Genomic DNA, 6,549 nt, shown 5'->3' with positions numbered 1-6,549 from the left:
GCGCCGCGCGGCGCGCCGCGCCTGGCTGTCCGCGTCCTCGTTCGTTGCGTCCTTGCGCTTCTCTCTCTTTCTCTCTCTCTCGAATGCCGCCGGGTGGTCCTTCCCTCGACCGGCACTTTTGCACGGAATCGTTTTTTCCAACCCCGTCCCTAGCTTACTGCGTCACCGCGATGTATACATGTATCGTATGTGTATACATATGTTCAATACATACCTACATGCCGCGTGTGCGACTGCAAAATGTGACACGAGCCGCAAACTAGGCTGCAAGATGCACATTGCATTGCCGACTCCGCGCTTCTTTTATTTACTATGAAAACAAACAAACAAACAAACAAGCCAGCCCTTATTCGGCAGTTTTATCAAATAACCGCCTCGTTGCTCTGTTGTTGTTTTTTAATTCTCTAATATCAAAGAACACGGTCTCGTAAATTCCCTGACGTCTACTTTGCGCGATCATATTCGCGTTAGTTTTTTGGTAGAATTCTATTCATTTTATCTAATTCTATTCATTTATTTAACTCAGGAGTAATCATTATGGAATGATGTTTATATCTCAGCAGCAAGAAAATAAAGATCGATTTTCTTTATTGATCAGCAAGAATTTATAAAAAAAGATGTATATTTTTTATTTCTCTTCCTTTTTTTTAGAAAGTATAATATTTTGCACGGATTGTGACGATGTAATTGTCACAATACTAATAAACTGTAGAACAGTAAATCAATATATCAATAATTTGTAATTAATAATAGTGACTTTTAATTGGAATATAAAATACCATCCCAAGTAATGGGTACGCAAAAAAAACTAGCTGTAACTATTCCCGGATTAATTAGTACAAAATTCAACTTATTATAAAAGCTATATATTTTTGTAATCGCTATTTACTGTAACAGTTATATATATATTTTTTTTTCTTATATACATGTATTTTAATGTACAGTTTTTGCATATATCATGATAATTCACATATTTCTCGTATCACACATTAAATTACGTTAAATTATATAAAAATACATTAACAGAATTTCATCCCGAATTCTTACAAATGAATTGTAAATCTAGAACATGAGCGCATCTAGAGCGCGAAAACATAGCAGACAATTGTTCAAATCCAAGAAACAACGTTCAAATTGTGATTGGAACGTCATTTCTTCTATTTGGACATAATTTCTTTAAATCGAATAAATTTTTATTTATTTGATTTAAAAAAATAATGTTTAAATCAAAGAAAGGGAGGATCCCGTTTGCCTACAATCTCGATTGCACACACCATTCATATCAGCTGGTGCCTAGTAATTTTTCACTGCTTTACCAATGAGAATATTTTATTTTTAAATTAGCTAATTAGCGACGCATGTGTGCAACATGCAATGTGTGCAATCGGAGTCTTCTCCAAAGAAAACGTTCACAAACCAAAGAAATTTTTTCTTTATCAATAACAGTAAAAAGTTTTTCTTTACCGTATAGCAAAGAACATTGAAATCGAAAAAACTTTTTCTCTGGGTGAACGCATTGGTCTACCATGCCAAAGAGGGTTTGACCTGGGAAGGAATCAAACGATTTACACTCCAGAAAAAACAAAAAAATTTAAACACGTATCTCCTTTCAGAAAAGGTCGGCAACCTTTCGAGAGTATTGATCCTTGCCCATCTCCCGATCAGTTTTCAAAAAAATGTTTGACTCAAAAATATCATGACCTCGTTCAATCAGAAATCGAAATAGTCAAAGATCCGACCTGGATCAAAACTTGGATTAAAACTTAAAACCCACTGCATTCGAAAACGCTATTAGTCTTGTATACTTATGGCAATTGAATAATCAGCGTGCACAAGCATATGAGATAAACACCTGGTAAAAAATTTTTTATGCATGAATATGTATAAATATGTATATAAACATACATACACACGCATAAATATTGATAAACATGTATAATTATATATGAAATAACTTCATACATGTTCATACATCTTTGTGAAAACAATAAAAATAATTAAAAACATAATTTTCGCACTATTTTTGTTTTAGAAAAAATAAAGTTTGAAGAAATGTAAAAAAATTATTTACGTATAATTATATATAAAATTATGCATAATTATGTATGAGCAATTTTTTTTTTACATTTTTCCAAACTTGTTTTTTTTCTAAAACAAACAATGCGAAAATTATCCCTTTCATTATTTTTTATATTTTCACATTACTATTATTATTTTTATTACATTAAAAAGTAATTTTACAAAAGAAAGAAGTATGAGCATGTATATGGACATATTTCATATATAATTATACATGCTTATGAATATTTCTGCGTGTTTATGTATGTTTATACATATTTATACATATTCATGCATAAAAAATTTTTTACCGGGCACAGGTCAGAAGCCTGTAACGTAAGAAGAAGAAGAATTGTAGATCTAAAATTTTGTTTTATATTTTCTGAATTATAGTTAGTATTTGTATCGTTTTTCTCTTCCTTTCGACGTAATTAGAAATATGTACCTAGCAACTCAGAATGGCTCGTCGTTTTTCATACGAATCCAGGAAGGACATGCCCACGACCACGAATCCCCCAAGATATATCGCAGCTTACGATTTACAGTCACTGGCGGAAGCGCTTTTATTTTTCAAATCTTGACAGCGAGTCGTATGTTGATCGCCTCTTTTATAAATTGCACGGATGGAGATATGCGAGAGTAGCTTTTCTGGCACAAGAAATTCTTCACGTGCTTGAATTACCTTCGGTTGCGATTTACGATATGCTTGAAAAGAAGTTAGCTAACAATACTTTTTCTTCTTCAAAACTGACGGCACTCGCCGCCAAAATGACGGCGATTCCGGCCAGAATCGTAAATGAATCGTGAAATCTAAGTATGATACACCGGTCACCTCAAACTGGTGAATGGGACGAAATAATAATGTAATCTCAAGACAAATAATGTAACACAATGCACAGTCGAAACTGGAAACGCTTTTCAAACAATAGGTGAGATGATGCAATACCTACCCGAAGTGACGAAGCAGGCATGCGAAGGTATACGTTCGTCCCGCTCGAGTGGTCTCGCGAGACTTCACACACATACGTGACTGTGTTAGCTGACACGTTTACGACAATAAATGGAACATACGTTCGTACTTCCGGTCGTGCAAGATTATTCACGCGCGATCCGAAAATTGGACGCCTACCAACCCGAAGATTGGACCTACTAATTTCCAGCGGGAAATTGACTCGTATCGAGGGTCGTTTTTCATCAGTACTTTTGCGTTTTTGACCGTTATAACCCATTTTATCTGTTCCTGATCAAATGCTCGATTAATTTCCTGTGAAAAAGTCACGAGACTTTCTCACAGCATTTTTATTTTACTATTAAAATTTTTATTATATTAAAATAATTCTTGATTATCATTGACATAAAATATTATATAATGTAAATAATGTTTCTCAACGTTATATCTTACTCTTTTCGTATATTTTTGATTATTAAAAATAAGACACCTTTAAATTAAGACAAGTATAATATTTTTAAATTAATTAATATTTAAGTGTAATATGTTAAAAATTATTGATATAGCCTATACTTAAGAGTGATTTTAAAATCATTAAAAAATTTGTATGCAATTTATGATATGAGATTGATAACTGTACTGATAGAATTATTCCAACATCTCTAACTTTACATTTGACGAATCACGAAACATAATTAACTTTCTCCTTTAATCATTACGTTTGTACAACTGTGTGAATGTACCAAAATATCTGACATGCTTTCAAACCCCCAGAGTTCAGTTCGCTAATTTCATTCGTTAGCGACTTGCGTTGCTTCCAAATGTATTAATTAATGAGTGTTTGGGGAGTAATAAACACAAGTATCATTCAACGAACAGAATTAGCGCGTAGGACGGGCGAAAACTAGTTCATCTGCAAGTTGTCTCAGCGATCTTCACTTCCCGACGTGACCGAAAGGATCGATAGACATGCATGTAAAGGTAATTTCGGACGACATGATCAATGTACGCCACATTAGCAAATATTTCACACACATACATGACATGCATATGAATGTAGGCCAATATTTAGCGAATGTGCATAAAGTTGGCGTACATTAATCATGTTGTTTGGAACCGCCTTGATATTTAGGCAAGTATTCGTCACATTAGCCGCCTGTACTACAGATTGACGATTACAATTAACGATTATCCGGTTCTATTTCAGCCAGAGGTCCGAATTCGATCTCCAGTCGAGGTAATATTTTAATATTATAATATTATAAAATTATTTATATAGATTTTTTAATATGTTATTCAGCATTAATAAGGGGATGCTGGAGTGACCAAATTATCGATATTACAGTCGTATAAAAATTTTCGAATTGACTAAACGAAATAAAAATTTGTAGGATTAAAGTAGATGCAAAATTAGAAGATGGTGCAGTAGACTTTATATTAAAATCGAAAAAGTTCTTTTCGATTTTCGGACTAGTCACGGATAAATTTATACATATTTACTGAATATAATATAAAGGCCTTTTTCTTCTTTTGTTCCGTTGATTTCACACTCTATGTTGGGATGCCCATTTGCAGAATGCTTTTCAGATATCTTCTTCGGATATTAGTGGCCCGGATCCTCGTCGAGGTAAATTTGGCCAGTTTAGACAAGTCGAAATATAGTAAAAACAAATTCGAAAATCGGAATGCAATGCACCGGTCATCTTGAACAGATGTAACAAAAAAGATGATGTAATCAAAGTGAAAATGGAAGGCGCCCCTCTAGACACTAGATGTCTGCGATTACGATGCTTCGGCGCCGCAAGGACGCACGTGTAGACAAATAAAGGGACTATCGGTGATGTGATGCAATTGTACAATCGAAGCTGACCACGCTCTTCAAAAATTTGGTTGAGTTGATGCAACACCCGAAGCGAGACAAAACGCACGTCTGACCCGCTTGAGTGGTTCCACGAAACTTTTTCTCAGATATCATGTCACCCTTGTTGTTTACAGAACGATAAACAAGAATGACTAACATCAGAAGCATCTAGGACCCCTCGTGACTCGTGACAAATGAAAATTGAGAACTTGACGGAAAGGAGTTGAACTCTTTGAACTCTTGACGGACTCCCTTCCGTTATTTCCATATTCCCACACTCCTTGGTGCAAACCTTTCAGTCTGTAATCGCTGTGCAATTGCGAATATTGAGATTGTATATAAAGTTATCTAGTTATCTTTCCTTCCAATTAAAAGCGTCAATATCTTTTCTTACTTTCGACTCTCGAACATTTACGAAAGCTTGTATAATTTCCATCTATAATTTTTAACAGATGCATTGCACAATCAACAAAGTAATTTTTTTAATTGCTCACAGATTGAAAGATAAGTACTTCAGTCAAAGTTTAGCACCAATTGAAATGTATTTTTAATAATGGCATCGCTTCTGAATAAATTTATATGTTAAAACCTTTTTTTTTAGTTCTATATGTAAAGATCGAAAGGTGGAAGATACATAACTTTCTCGATAACATTACTATTTCTATGTGACTACGGCATATTAACTCCAATCACATTTTACGTGCGTCTCTCTAGGAGAAATGTAATTGGATAATGGCCTAGTTTACACCTTACGTTTAGACCACCACCTATACTCTAAATCTAACCTAAACACGACAGGTCGCGATGGTGTAAACAGTTATAACCTCGCTTAGGTGAGGGATCTTTTTTAAGATCCCAGGGGCTCTATTCTTGAAAAGAAACGTATACGAAAGTCTAGGGAAATGCTACAGTATACGTAACGCAAACTGTAGCATTTCCCTAGAATTTCGTATACGTTTCTTTTCAAGAATAGAGCCCCTGAACTCTCTTATAGCGTTTTCGGCCCAATCGGGTTTGCACCAACCTGGGTTGGATCTTTTCTATTGGTTGACGTCACCCGCTCTACCAATAGGAGAGCACAAAACGCTATTAATCCAACCCAGGTTGGTGCAAACCTGGCCGAGCCGAAAACGCTATTAGGTTGCACGACCGGGGTGATTTCGATTGACCACGGCTCGATTGGACACCACCAATCACAGCGACCGGTGCTTAGGTGGACCTTAAGTCCATATCCATGTACACTTGCGCATGCGTTGTGTGTCCGTCTATACTCTCTTTATGTTAGTAACTGTGCTGCAAGCGGGTTAGAATTCGCATCACTGGGTCCAAATTCATTCTCTTACTGCGCATTTGCGGGAACGTTTTACTTTGTATTTTTACACCATGGATATACTCTAACCTGAACTTGATGCAGAGCGGGAAGGACGTACTCGCGCACGGTTCAATTGTACCACTCGTATCGGCCAATTCCTAATAATTTTTAACTGCTTTATCAATGAGATTATAATATTTTAAATTAGCCAATTAGCGATGTTAGCAATTGATATACACATATGTAGCGCACGTTTACATGTGACACCCTTAATCAGATTTAATAATATCTATAGTTATGAAACTAACCAATCATAGCTATTCCTCTGAAGAATGGAATGACCGGGGTGATCCCGATTGATCACGGCTC

The sequence above is a fragment of the Trachymyrmex cornetzi genome, unplaced genomic scaffold, assembly GCF_001594075.2.
Source record: "Trachymyrmex cornetzi isolate Tcor2-1 unplaced genomic scaffold, Tcor1.1 scaffold4, whole genome shotgun sequence".
Classification (NCBI taxonomy): Eukaryota; Metazoa; Arthropoda; class Insecta; order Hymenoptera; family Formicidae; genus Trachymyrmex; species Trachymyrmex cornetzi.
The sequence above is the reverse complement of the archived record's forward strand: the minus strand, read 5'-3'. Positions refer to the sequence as shown.